A 15653-nucleotide genomic window follows, 5' to 3' on the forward strand; every position below is an offset into this window, starting at 1 on the left:
TGGAAATTCTATCTGCAGAAGCCTGCATGTCGCAGGGAGCTGGAAGCGCGACGCAACAAGAAGAAGCGTGTCGCCCCCGCAGCTGTAGTCGTCGCATCGCCATAGAAGCGTGCCACCGCCGCATCTCCCAAGAAGCGTGTCTTTGTTACAGTTGTCTGCGGACGCATCACCGGAGAAGCGTGTCGCCACTGTGAGGGTCGCCGTCGCATCACCGGAGAAGCGTGTTGCAGGGCATGTCGCGGCTCCAAAGTACAGAGTCGCCGCAAGGCTGCCACGGCGTGCACGCAACGTCTTCACATCGTTGCATCAAGGGCGCCATCTTATCGCATCGCACCGGATTGTCGCATCTCATCGAGGCGCCAACTTGCCGCATCGCAACCGGGCCGCAGCGCGAGAATCTACGCATCCCCTCCTCCGGTAAGGATCAAGACACATCCCCTACTCTGCTCAAGCATTGAGGCGCGACACATTGTCTCCCCCGAAGCAAGGAACCGACACATCTCCAACGCTGCGAGCCTTTTGTTTATTTTGCGTTACGCATCCAGGTACTTTTGTGAGAACTGTGTCGCATTTAGCATCAACTTGAACTAAGTTAATTGTACCATCTTTAAGTCAATTTTAAGTACAGTATTGTGGATTTTTGTCGTTTGTGGTCTTGTGTTAAGTCTATATAAAGAATTCTTATTTTTATAAAACCTGTGTGGTGTCCATCAGTAGTGTTTTCACTGTATTACTGTATGTGTTCACAAATGATTAACACACTGCCTCTGAGATAAGCCTGTCTGCTCGTGCCAAGCTACCAAGGGGGTGAGCAGGGGTTATCCAATAGTGTAATCCCCTTTCCCTGACTTAGAAGCAAGGGTCCCTATTTGGTCAAAGGTACCTACCTCTGCCAACTAGAGACCTCCAGTTCTAACATTGGTGGGCAGCAGTGAGGATTTGGACCTGCATTTGTGACTCATATACAGTAATTGGTGTACACTACTAGTGAGTGCAGATCAAACGCGACCACATACTTTTTGATCGAATTTTTGTTTTTTCCGTGGACTGTTATTTTTCCTAAGAACTGCCAATTCTTACTGCCATGAGTAGACCAGCATCTGTTGCATCTATGGGTCTAGATTTTGAGGAAGAGAGGTTGGAAACCTACACTTTGAAACAGCTCAAGCATCTCTGCAAGAAATTGAAAGTTGCTACACCAGGCATTTCCAAAAAGGATGACTATCAAAAGGCGCCGGGGGCCTGGGTAGAAGCAAGGAATGCCACTGAGTTGGTGGTGGAGCCAGCTGGGGATGCAGATGGGCAACTGGATAGGCCAGTGTTTCCAGCCAGGGGAGGGGTACCCTCTCCACCTGGCAGTAGCATCTCTTCCAAAGACCTGTCCCCCAGAGAGATGGAAGACAGGGAGAGAAATAGGGCACACACGCTGGAGATGGCTAAGCTTAAGATGAAGGGTCACAGGGAAATAGAGAATAACAAGTTGGCCTTGGAGAGAGAGAGAATGAGATTGGAATATGAGTTAAGAATGAGGTAGCTTGATTTGGAGCTCGAGAGGCTTGAGGCCATGAGTGTCTCAGCCCAGCAACAAGAAATGTGTGTAGCTCAGAGAGTGAGCTTTGCTGAGATGGAGGTGGAATCCAGCTCAGAGGGTGGCAGCAAAATTGAATTTTCTAGTGCTGAGGGAGTAGTTCACACACCCAGAGATGTGGCGCCGGACTTTGAGGGGGTTAACATACACCAGGAGGTTCAAGGATCTGAGGTAGTTACAGTGGTGCGCAGTGTCCCGGAAGTAGATTGGGGCACTGGTGCAGAGGTTCATGGTCCTCGTGGTGGGAGGGACACTCCACTGACTCTAGATGAGAGGAGCAGGTAGAGGGGTTCCCCCATGGTTGATGTACTGGTGTGTGAATGGCAGGTAGAGGGGTCCCCCCATGGTTGATGTACTGGTGTGTGAATGTGGAGACCGCCCAGAAGAGTGTGGGTTGAATGACATAGACACTCAGATACTGTCTTCCCAATCTCAGGAGAGTGGTGTGGAGTACGTGTGCAAGGCACTGGATGGTGAGGTGAAGGATAGTTTGGTTAACCCTTGTAGGGGGCTGTGTGATCCAATTGTGGGAGAGCATATTGTAAGTCCCTGTTTTCCAGAGCTATGCCAACACCTGTTGGAGAGTGAGTTCTCTGACCCCAGGGAGCTCAAATTGGAGGCAGACCTTTTGGTGGATTCCAGAGGGTCTGGGGAGGCATTGGGGAGTGACCCTAAGGGGAGTGGCTCAGGTATCTTCCAACCCAGAGTGGATGAAGTGGTTCAGAGTAGCCCAGATAGGTCCCGTTGTAGTGGGAGGGGTGTAGGGCCTCATGTCCTGTCTTTAAGGGGAAGGAATGAGAATGGGTTATGTCCCGATAGTGACCAACCTCAGTCTCAGAGCCTGGATGGTTCTTTAAGGGAACACCAGGTGGGGAGCCTAGTCTGTCCTGATCGGCCACCCGTTGAGGGGGATCCCCTAGTATCTGGTGAACTGAGAGTATCTGTAAACAGACCTCCATCAGTTCTGGTGTCTGGCAGTGCCACTCCTAAGTGGAGGGAACAGAAGTCCAGATTGAGGGGTGAGAGGGGAAAGAGTCCCCAGTGGAAGAACCAGTGGGTCAGGGGCCAGCCAGAAGGGCTGAGTCCCCAAAGAGTGACCATGGTGATGCCACTTCTGTCCTGAGGGATCTTCACACACTGTCAGATGGACAGGAGTCGGGAGATCTGTGCCAGGCAGACTGTCACACAACACGGAAGTCCTGGTTTGACAGGCACGTGTTCAGCCACAGGGGATGGTCCCTGGGTTGGGAAGCCAGGTTCAGGTTTTACCTGACCTGGAGGGAAGGACAACTGTAATCCGTGTCCCTACCGGTTTGTCTTCTGGGGGCACCACTCAAGGTGGGAGGGTGCAGTACTCTGGAAGGGGGTGCAGAAGGAGGGAGTCCTCGCCTCTGACCCCGGTTCTACCTGAGGGTTTAGATCCCAGGTTGGTGGATCAGTTGCAGGGACAAGGCCCTGAGCTGGTGGGACAGTGCCAGATGTTATACCTGACCTGACAGGAGGGAGAGGGGCAGAGGGTGCCAAGCACCTGGGGCTACTGCCTCCCGCTCTCTGACACCACAGAGGTTTGTGAGCCCTGAGAGGCATAAGGCCTGGGTCTCATCACTGACTACTGTCAGTGGCCACTGTGGCTTTCTGTCTGTCTGTTGGGACACACCTGTGAGCCAGCTAAAGTTAGGTGCTGCACAGATGGTGTCCACAGGTAAGGAGAAGGGTTCCCCATAGATTAGCTTGGTGGGCCCTGAGAGTATGGACAGAGGGATCCAAATGGGTTTAGATTAGCGTAGAACTGGAATATGCCCCTGCAGTTGCGGGCCAGGGTATATGTTCTATCGCCCAAAGCAGGGAATCCCATCAAGGTAGTGATTGGTCTACCCTGCGTTTTGGCTGGAAGGGGGTTGTGTTGGACTTGGCCATTTTTGCAGGGTCATCCCTGAACTTCTTTAGCCTTCCTCCTGTATTTTTTCTGACCAGTTGTTGGCTGTTTTATGACTCTGGGCACTTTACCACTGCTGATCAGTGCTAAAGTGCATATGCTCTCCCTATTGTTAAATTGATGTTTTGAGTAGTGAGTCCACAATTGGGTTATTTGATTTACTTGTCTGACCCTAGTACAGTGAACCATGTGTGCACAGGGCTTGTAAATCAAATGCTGCTGGTGGGCTTGCAGCACTGGTTGTGCCACCCACAGAAGCAGCCTGTGCAGTGTGTCTGAGGCCTGCCATTGCAGAGCCTGTGTGCAGTCTAGGACTGCCATGTTGACTTGGCAAGTGCACCCACTTGCCAGTCCCTAAACCTTCCCTTATCTTCATATCAGACACCCCTAAAGGTAAGCCTAAGGGCAGGGTGCATTGTGAGTATAAGGTAGGACATGCCCTGGTGTGTGTGGCATGTCCTAATAGTGAATTACAGCCATTTTCATTTTTAAATATTGCAAGGCTACCTGTTCCCCATAGGCCAGAATGGGCAGTTTGATTATAACCCAGGGAACATGGAAGAAATTCGAGTTTAGTATGCCTGAACTCAGAATGATAAAATACATCTTTTAGTGAAGTTGGTTTAAACATTCTGTGTTTGAAAATACCACTTTTAGAAAATAGGTATTTCCTTGCCTAACTGTCCAAGCCTGCCTCTGCTAGGTTGTGTATTGTGTGTCTGGTTTTGTGAGTGACAGGGACTGGGGGATTCCAGGAGACAGGGTGAGTCAGCACAAGGCTGAATAGAGAGATCTACACGGAGAGTGGTGGGAGGAGTTGCACCTGGGTCTGAATAGGGCTGTGCCTTCCCTCCACAATGCTGGCTCCACCTCCTGTGGTGCATCTGATGTCCCTGGCCCACACTGTCAAAAGAAAGAAGGAGTCATGTAATTAAAGTGCTCCAGGACTGACCGGAACTGGTTTGGACTAGGCAAAGGCCTCTCTGCCTTCAGAGAACAAAGAGAAAATGAGTATAAAAGGGGCGGACCCAGACCCCAGAACTTTAGATCACTTCTGGAACAACAAAATGAACCTCTGCCAAGGAGAAGAACCAATGGAAGCTGTAGGAGTTGTACTGCCCCTCCCCCACTGCTAGTGTGCTGTGTTGGCCTACAGTGGTGTCTTCAGTGCCAAGGAGAGGAGAAGGAACTTTCAAAGGACTTTCATCATCTTGCAGAATATTACTCCAAGGGCTTGACATTGTGCTTGCCTCCTGCTGAAGTCTCAGGGACAAAAGACTTCACCAGCAGCTCCCCTCTGAATTTCCTTGATGGGAATTCTATCTGCAGAAGCCTGCGTGTCGCTGGGAGCTGGAAGCGCGACGCAACAAGAAGAAGCGTGTCGCCACCTCAGCTGTAGTTGTCACATCGCCGGAGAAGCGTGCCACTGCCGCATCTCCCAAGAAGCGTGTCTTTGTCACAGTTGTCTGCTGACGCATCACCGAAGAAGCGTGTCGCCACTGTGAGGGTCGCCGTTGCATCACCGGAGAAGCGTGTCGCAGGGTCTGTCGCGGCTCCAAAGTACAGAGTCCCGCAAGGCTGCCAGGGCGTGCATGCAACGTCTTCACATCGTCGCATCAAGGGCGCCATCTTATCGCATCGCACCGGATTGTCGCATCGCATCGAGGCGCCATCTTGCCGCATCGCAACCGGGCCGCAGCGCAAGAATCTATGCATCACCTCCTCTCCGGTAAGGATCAAGACGCATCCCCTACTCTGCGCAAGCATAGAGGCGCGACGCATCGTCTCCCCCGAAGCAAGGAACCGACGCATCTCCAATGCTGCGAGCCTTTTGTTTATTTTGCGTTACGCATCCAGGTACTTTTGTGAGAGCTGTGTCGCATTTACCATCAACTTGAACTAAGTTAATTCTACCATCTTTAATTCATTTTTGAGTACAGTATTGTGGATTTTTGTCGTTTGTGGTCTTGTTTTAAGTATATATAAAGAATACTTATTTTTATAAAACCTGTGTGGTGTCCATCTGTAGTGTTTTCACTGTATAACTGTATGTGTTCACAAATGCTTAACACACTGCCTCTGAGATAAGCCTATCTGCTCGTGCCAAGCTATCAAGGGGATGAGGAGGGGTTATCCAGTAGTGCAATCCCCTTTCCCTGACTTAGAAGCAAGGGTCCCTATTTGGTCAAAGGTACCTACCTCTGCCAACTATAGACTCCCAGTTCTAACAATGGGTCTATCCACTTTTGCCAACATATACCCGGCTAATGAGTTCTTCACTCAACCACAACACCTAGACGACGCACGCGCCCCTATCTTGGACCTCCTACTTTATCACCAACTCAGGTCTAACTGACGGCAAAACCACAGTTCTTTTCCCACAGCACCTGCACCTTCACTCTCGCTGGAAAACATTTTAGTCAACCCCTCGCCCAGGAAACGTATAACCCCCATCTACAACATCACACAACAAACTAACCCGATCATTACACCTACTGCGCTGGCGCAGTGGTCCTCCGACCTAGATCCTTCACCTACTGACAAGCAATGGGCCTATTGCTGCGCTCAACTCAAACGCCTCTCTCCAAACTATAAGCTGCGGCTAATACATTTCAAATACCTACACAGGCTATACTGTACAACATTGCAACTACAGAAAATGGGATTGCGTCCAGATGCCACATGCTGACGCTGTGCGGACACACAAGCCACCTTCAGGCACCTGGCATGGCACTGCGGCCCCATTGTTTTGGGGTAGGGTGTTTGATATTATTACTCCGACTTCCAGAGGGAGAACTAATAATAGGGGGCGTCATTAACGCGACCCTTGATGACACTTTAGACCAAACACCACCCCGGCAACAACATCGAACGCATTCTAATTTGTCGGGCTTCCTAGAAACGATAGGCCCAGTGGACATTTGGCGTTCACAATTCCCACAAACGCGACAGTATACTAATCACTCCGGCGCACACAATAGCCTCTCTAATATAGATGGCTTGCTGGCACCAGCGGACTGTGTGGGGAGATTTGTAGAAATGACACGGTTGCCATGGGGCATATCAGCTCATTGCCTCATATCTGTTAACCCCTTCGCTGCTAGGCCTTTTCGCCCCCGTGTTAAGCCTTTATTTGGCTATTTGGGGTAGTGCGGGCTTAGGCCCCTGTAACTTTTTGACCTCATAAGGTATCCACGCCAAATGTGTGTCCTTTTCTTCCAACATCATGGGGATAGTAAAGGTACCCAGGGTTTGGGGATTCCCCTGGAGGGGTCCCAGAAATTAGCCAAAATACAGCAAAATGTTGTTTTTTGGGGGGAAAAACGGGAAAAAAGGGCTGCAAATGAAAGCGTATGGGTTTTTCTCTGCAAATGGTATCAAAAAAGGGTTTGTGGGGCTGAAATCACCATTTCCCCAGCTTTTAGGGAATGACAGACTTTTGTCAGAAAACCAACATTTTTTACACAGTTTTGGCATTTTTCTGGGACATAGCCTATTTTTGCTATTTTTTGTGCTTTCAACCTCCTTCCAGTTAATGGGAGAAATGGGTATGAAAGCAATAATGGATCCTGGAAAGCTATACATTTTAGAAATATAGACAAAATTCTGAATTCAGCAAGGGGTCATTTGTGTAGATCCATCAAGGTTTCTTTACAGAAACTAACAGTTAAATATAGGACAAATTGAAAATTAGTTGGAAAAAACAGCCTTTTGTGTCAACGTTTTCACTTGTAACTTCTTCTAATTATGACAGCTCTTTGAAGCAATATACCGTTACATCCGCTGGACCTTTCTGGTTGTGGGGATATATAGGACTTGTAGGTTCACCAAGAACCCAACGAACCCAGGGTCAAAAACTGAGCAGCAATTTGCAATGGCTTTTTATTATGTACCGGGGATATATCAATTATTGTGGGAAAATGTATACATGGAAAAATCGGTATGAAAGACACCTATGTATTTCTGAAATGGGAACAAATTATAAGAGTTTAGAGACAGTAGATATTTGCACATTTTCGAAATTGGGAATACTCATACTAGCATGAGAATTATCGGTCATTTTTCAAAATGGCTTCTTTTTTACACATTGTCTTTCATTTGGAAGGCAGAAATGCATCGAAAGTCAAATGATAATAACAGTTGCTTTACAAATCTGAATTACCCTAAGTCTCCCGATAACAATGGTACCATAGCTCTGCCGGCACCTAGGGAAACCTAGCAAACCCATACATTTTTGAAAACTAGACACCCAGGGGGATCCAGGATAGGGTGACTTGACTGCCTCCCACCAGGTTCTATTACCCAGAATCCCTTGCAAACCTAAAAATGTGTCCCAAAAAACACATTTTTCTCACATTTCTGTGGTGGAAAGTTCTGGAATCTACGTGGGTCCACAGAATTTCCACTCACCCCGCGTTCCCCAAAGTCTTCCGAGACAAATGGTACCTCACTTGTGTGGGTCGGCCTACTGCCCGCGACAGGAAACGTCGCAATACGCAATGTGGACACACCTCGATTTCTCAGTGAAAAATGACCCTTTTTTGGTAAAGTGCCTAGCTATAGTTTTTGAACCCTAGCTCTGCCGGCACCTAGAGGAACCTACCAAACCCACACATTTCTGAAAACTAGACACCCAGGGGATTCTAGAGAGGTATGGCTTGCGTGGATCCCCCAACGTTTCCTTACCCAGAATCCCCTGCAAACCTCAATTTTAGCTGAAAAATGCACTTATTTCATATATTTTTGTGTGGGAAAGTTGTGGCATCCCCGGGCTGACACAAATTTCCTACAATCCAGCATTCCCCCGGGTCTCCCGATAAAAGCGGTGCCTCACTCGTGTGGGAGGCCCAACTGCCCGCGACAGGCAAGGGCACAAACCGTAGTGAGGCGACATCAAAATCGCCTATCACAAAACAATCTGGTTTTGCAAGGGGGGTCACCTGGGTTTTTAGCCCCGTGCTCGGCGACCACCTAGGGAAACCTACCAAACTCACACATTTCTGAAAACTAGACACCCAGGGGATTCCAGGGAGGTATGGCTTGGGTGGATCCCCCAAGGTTTCCTTACCCAGAATCCCCTGTAAATCTCAATCTTAGCTGAAAAAATCACTTTTTTCACAGATTGTTGTGTGGGAAAGTTGTGGCATCACCGGGCTGACACAAATTTCCTACCACCCAGCGTTCCCCCGGATCTCCCGATAAAAATGGTGCCTCACTCGTGTGGGAGGCCCAAGTACCCGCGACAGGCAAGGGCACAAAACGTAGTGAGGCAACATCAAAATTGCCTATCACAAAACGACTTGGCTTTGCAAGGGGGGTACCCTGGGTTTTTGGCCCGGTGCTCGGCGGCCACCTAGGGAAACCTACCAAACCCACACATTTCTGAAAACTAGACACCGGAGGGATTCCAGGGAGTTATGGCTTGCGCGGATCCCCCAACGTTTCCTTACCCAGAAACCCCTACAAACCTCAATTTTAGCTGAAAAAAATCACTTTTTTTCACACATGTTTGTGTGGGAAAGTTGTGGCATCACCGGGCTGACACAAATTTCCTACCAAGCGGTACAAAAGGTGGTGGTGATGGACGGAGCATCAGAACCAATCAAACACTCACACCCAGTCAACAGATCTGGGTTTGATCCATCACCATTCTTTAGCCCACTCTGCCACCCCAGTTCAGACATGGCCATATGCAAATCAGTCTGACCCTGTGCCTCATGGGAACAGTCCAGCCAGAACTGCCAAGCCATGCCTTCCCTGGACAGGAAACAAGCTTCCTAGGACCGGTTTCTGGCATTTCAGCCGTCTTCAGCCAGGCTTCCTTGAATCCAGTGGCAAAGTGAGCAAGGGACTCACGTCAGAGCATACCCTGCCAACTTATGGCGAACAAAGCGGTACAAAAGGGGGTGGTGATGGACGGAGCATCAGAACCAATCAAACACTCACACCCAGTCAACAGATCTGGGTTTGATCCATCACCATTCTTTAGCCCACTCTGCCACCCCAGTTCAGACATGGCCATATGCAAATCAGTCTGACCCTGTGCCTCATGGGAACAGTCCAGCCCGAACTGCCAAGCCATGCCTTCCCTGGACCGGAAACAAGCTTCCTAGGACCAGTTTCTGGCATTTCAGCCGTCTTCAGCCAGGCTTGCTTGAATCCAGTGGCAAAGTGAGCAAGGGACTCACGTCAGAGCATACCCTGCCAACTTATGGCGAACAAAGCGGTACAAAAGGGGGTGGTGATGGACGGAGCATCAGAACCAATCAAACACTCACACCCAGTCAACAGATCTGGGTTTGATCCATCACCATTCTTTAGCCCACTCTGCCACCCCAGTTCAGACATGGCCATATGCAAATCAGTCTGACCCTGTGCCTCATGGGAACAGTCCAGCCCGAACTGCGAAGCCATGCCTTCCCTGGACCGGAAACAAGCTTCCTAGGACCGGTTTCTGGCATTTCAGCCGTCTTCAGCCAGGCTTGCTTGATTCCAGTGGCAAAGTAAGCAAGGGACTCACGTCAGAGCATACCCTGCCAACTTATGGCGAACAAAGCGGTACAAAAGGGGGTGGTGATGGACGGAGCATCAGAACCAATCAAACACTCACACCCAGTCAACAGATCTGGGTTTGATCCATCACCATTCTTTAGCCCACTCTGCCACCCCAGTTCAGACATGGCCATATGCAAATCAGTCTGACCCTGTGCCTCATGGGAACAGTCCAGCCCGAACTGCCAAGCCATGCCTTCCCTAGACCGGAAACAAGCTTCCTAGGACCGGTTTCTGGCATTTCAGCCGTCTTCAGCCAGGCTTGCTTGAATCCAGTGGCAAAGTGAGCAAGGGACTCACGTCAGAGCATACCCTGCCAACTTATGGCGAACAAAGCGGTACAAAAGGGGGTGGTGATGGACGGAGCATCAGAACCAATCAAACACTCACACCCAGTCAACAGATCTGGGTTTGATCCATCACCATTCTTTAGCCCACTCTGCCACCCCAGTTCAGACATGGCCATTTGCAAATCAGTCTGACCCTGTGCCTCATGGGAACAGTCCAGCCCGAACTGCCAAGCCATGCCTTCCCTGGACCGGAAACAAGCTTCCTAGGACCAGTTTCTGGCATTTCAGCCGTCTTCAGCCAGGCTTGCTTGAATCCAGTGGCAAAGTGAGCAAGGGACTCACGTCAGAGCATACCCTGCCAACTTATGGCGAACAAAGCGGTACAAAAGGGGGTGGTGATGGACGGAGCATCAGAACCAATCAAACACTCACACCCAGTCAACAGATCTGGGTTTGATCCATCACCATTCTTTAGCCCACTCTGCCACCCCAGTTCAGACATGGCCATATGCAAATCAGTCTGACCCTGTGCCTCATGGGAACAGTCCAGCCCGAACTGCCAAGCCATGCCTTCCCTGGACCGGAAACAAGCTTCCTAGGACCGGTTTCTGGCATTTCAGCCGTCTTCAGCCAGGCTTGCTTGAATCCAGTGGCAAAGTGAGCAAGGGACTCACGTCAGAGCATACTCTGCCAACTTATGGCGAACAAAGCGGTACAAAAGGGGGTGGTGATGGACGGAGCAACAGAACCAATCAAACACTCACACCCAGTCAACAGATCTGGGTTTGATCCATCACCATTCTTTAGCCCACTCTGCCACCCCAGTTCAGACATGGCCATATGCAAATCAGTCTGACCCTGTGCCTCATGGGAACAGTCCAGCCCGAACTGCCAAGCCATGCCTTCCCTGGACCGGAAACAAGCTTCCTAGGACCGGTTTCTGGCATTTCAGCCGTCTTCAGCCAGGCTTGCTTGAATCCAGTGGCAAAGTGAGCAAGGGACTCACGTCAGAGCATACCCTGCCAACTTATGGCGAACAAAGCGGTACAAAAGGGGGTGGTGATGGACGGAGCATCAGAACCAATCAAACACTCACACCCAGTCAACAGATCTGGGTTTGATCCATCACCATTCTTTAGCCCACTCTGCCACCCCAGTTCAGACATGGCCATATGCAAATCAGTCTGACCCTGTGCCTCATGGGAACAGTCCAGCCCGAACTGCCAAGCCATGCCTTCCCTGGACCGGAAACAAGCTTCCTAGGACCGGTTTCTGGCATTTCAGCCGTCTTCAGCCAGGCTTGCTTGAATCCAGTGGCAAAGTGAGCAAGGGACTCACGTCAGAGCATACCCTGCCAACTTATGGCAAACAAAGCGGTACAAAAGGGGGTGGTGATGGACGGAGCATCAGAACCAAACACTCACACCCAGTCAACAGATCTGGGTTTGATCCATCACCATTCTTTGGCCCACTCTGCCACCCCAGTTCAGACATGGCCATATGCAAATCAGTCTGACCCTGTGCCTCATGGGAACAGTCCAGCCCGAACTGCGAAGCCATGCCTTCCCTGGACCGGAAACAAGCTTCCTAGGACCGGTTTCTGGCATTTCAGCCGTCTTCAGCCAGGCTTGCTAGATTCCAGTGGCAAAGTAAGCAAGGGACTCCCGTCAGAGCATACCCTGCCAACTTATGGCGAACAAAGCGGTACAAAAGGGGGTGGTGATGGACGGAGCATCAGAACCAATCAAACACTCACACCCAGTCAACAGATCTGGGTTTGATCCATCACCATTCTTTAGCCCACTCTGCCACCCCAGTTCAGACATGGCCATATGCAAATCAGTCTGACCCTGTGCCTCATGGGAACAGTCCAGCCCGAACTGCCAAGCCATGCCTTCCCTAGACCGGAAACAAGCTTCCTAGGACCGGTTTCTGGCATTTCAGCCGTCTTCAGCCAGGCTTGCTTGAATCCAGTGGCAAAGTGAGCAAGGGACTCACGTCAGAGCATACCCTGCCAACTTATGGCGAACAAAGCGGTACAAAAGGGGGTGGTGATGGACGGAGCATCAGAACCAATCAAACACTCACACCCAGTCAACAGATCTGGGTTTGATCCATCACCATTCTTTAGCCCACTCTGCCACCCCAGTTCAGACATGGCCATATGCAAATCAGTCTGACCCTGTGCCTCATGGGAACAGTCCAGCCCGAACTGCCAAGCCATGCCTTCCCTGGACCGGAAACAAGCTTCCTAGGACCGGTTTCTGGCATTTCAGCCGTCTTCAGCCAGGCTTGCTTGAATCCAGTGGCAAAGTGAGCAAGGGACTCACGTCAGAGCATACCCTGCCAACTTATGGCGAACAAAGCGGTACAAAAGGGGGTGGTGATGGACGGAGCAACAGAACCAATCAAACACTCACACCCAGTCAACAGATCTGGGTTTGATCCATCACCATTCTTTAGCCCACTCTGCCACCCCAGTTCAGACATGGCCATATGCAAATCAGTCTGACCCTGTGCCTCATGGGAACAGTCCAGCCCGAACTGCCAAGCCATGCCTTCCCTGGACCGGAAACAAGCTTCCTAGGACCGGTTTCTGGCATTTCAGCCGTCTTCAGCCAGGCTTGCTTGAATCCAGTGGCAAAGTGAGCAAGGGACTCACGTCAGAGCATACCCTGCCAACTTATGGCGAACAAAGCGGTACAAAAGGGGGTGGTGATGGACGGAGCATCAGAACCAATCAAACACTCACACCCAGTCAACAGATCTGGGTTTGATCCATCACCATTCTTTAGCCCACTCTGCCACCCCAGTTCAGACATGGCCATATGCAAATCAGTCTGACCCTGTGCCTCATGGGAACAGTCCAGCCCGAACTGCCAAGCCATGCCTTCCCTGGACCGGAAACAAGCTTCCTAGGACCGGTTTCTGGCATTTCAGCCGTCTTCAGCCAGGCTTGCTTGAATCCAGTGGCAAAGTGAGCAAGGGACTCACGTCAGAGCATACCCTGCCAACTTATGGCAAACAAAGCGGTACAAAAGGGGGTGGTGATGGACGGAGCATCAGAACCAAACACTCACACCCAGTCAACAGATCTGGGTTTGATCCATCACCATTCTTTGGCCCACTCTGCCACCCCAGTTCAGACATGGCCATATGCAAATCAGTCTGACCCTGTGCCTCATGGGAACAGTCCAGCCCGAAATACCAAGCCATGCCTTCCCTGGACCGGAAACAAGCTTCCTAGGACCGGTTTCTGGCATTTCAGCCGTCTTCAGCCAGGCTTGCTTGAATCCAGTGGCAAAGTGAGCAAGGGACTCACGTCAGAGCATACCCTGCCAACTTATGGCGAACAAAGCGGTACAAAAGGGGGTGGTGATGGACGGAGCATCAGAACCAATCAAACACTCACACCCAGCATTCCCCCGGGTCTCCTGATAAAAACAGTGCCTCACACGTGTGGGAGGCCCAACTACCCGCGACAGGCAAGGGCACAAAACGTAGTGAGGCAACATCAAAATTGCCTATCACAAAAGGATGTATGTCATTACATCGCATACTACGCGGGTATTACTACGCAATGTCAATGACCTCGCATGCCATTACATCGCATACTTTTACCACGAGTATGCCTTTACCATGCATGCCATTACAACGCAAAGGCATGCGTGGTAAAGCTATACTCGTGGTAAAAGTATGCAAGGTAAGTCACAACCCTACCCCTACACCTACACAACACACTACTCCCACCCCTACACTACCCCTAACCCTAAAACACTACTACACTACCCACACTACTCCCACCCCTACACTACCCTAAACCCTAAAACAATACTATACTACAACACTAGCCACACTACTCCCACCCCCACACTACCCTAAAACACTACTACACTACAACACTACCCACACTACTCCCACCTCTACACTTCCCTAAATCCTAAAACACTACAACACTACCCACACTACTCCCACCCCTACACTACCCTAAACCCTAAAACACTACTACACTACCCACACTACTCCCACCCTTACACTACCCTAAACCCTAAAACACTACTACACTAGCCAACCTACAACCACCTCTACACTACCCTAAAACACTACTACACTAGCCAACCTACAACCACCCCTACACTACCCTAAACCCTAAAACACTACTACACTGCCCACACTACTCCCACCCCTACACTACACTACCCTACCCAAAACCACTACCCCCACCCCAAGCACATTCTGCCTTACCTCTTTCCTCGAGGTTCCTGCGTCGCCGTCTCTGCTCCCGGTTCCTGCTTCCTGCATCGTCAGAGGTCCACGCCGTTGTGAGGAAACAGCCTCAGTTTCCTCACAACGACGTGGATAGCCATTACATCGCATGCGTTGTAAAAGCGCATGCAATGTAATGGTATGCGTGGTTTTTACCACGCGTTGTAACATCGCATGCGTTGTAACGCATGTGACGTAATTGCAACGCGTGGTAAAAACCGCGTTGAAATGGCTGTTCCCCATCACAAAATAACCTGGTTTTGCAAGGGGGGTCACCTGGGTTTTTGGCCCTGTGCTTGATGGCCATCTAAGGAAACCTTCCAAACCCACACATTTCTGAAAACTAGACACCCGGGGGATTCCAGGTAGGTATGGCTTGCGTGGATCCCCCAACGTTACCTTACCCAGAATCCCCTGCAAACCTCAATTTTAGCTGAAAAAATCACCTTTTTCACACATTTTTTTGTGGGAAAGTTGTGGCATCACCGGGCTGACACAAGTTTCCTACCACCCAGCATTCCCCCAGGTCTCCCGATAAAAACGGTGCCTCACACGTGTGGGAGGCCCAACTACCCGCGACAGGCAAGGGCACAAAACGTAGTGAGGCGACATTAAAATTGCCTATCACAAAACAACCTGGTTTCGCAAGGGGGGTCACCTGGGTTTTTGGCCCCGTGCTTGATGGCCATTTAGGGAAACCTTCCCATCCCACACTTTTCTGAAAACTAGACACCTGGGGGCTTTTCAGGGAGGTATGGCTTGCGTGGATCCCTGCAACGTTTCCTTGGGCTGAAACCCCTGAACTCAAGACTGCATCCATACTGAACAAGCATTTGCAATGCAATAGGTCTCGCAATTACGCAAGTTTAAGCTATTGGCATTGTAAATGACTCCGCCTTTTATTTATGTTTTAAAAACAAAAATAAAAAGCATTGTTATTTCCATTGTTAATAGCTCAAACTCGCGTAAATGCGAGACCTATTGCATTGCAAATGCTTGATAAGACGAGCACCTGAAAAGG

Source organism: Triturus cristatus, chromosome 2_2 (assembly GCF_964204655.1).
Source record: "Triturus cristatus chromosome 2_2, aTriCri1.1, whole genome shotgun sequence".
Lineage (NCBI taxonomy): Eukaryota > Metazoa > Chordata > Amphibia > Caudata > Salamandridae > Triturus > Triturus cristatus.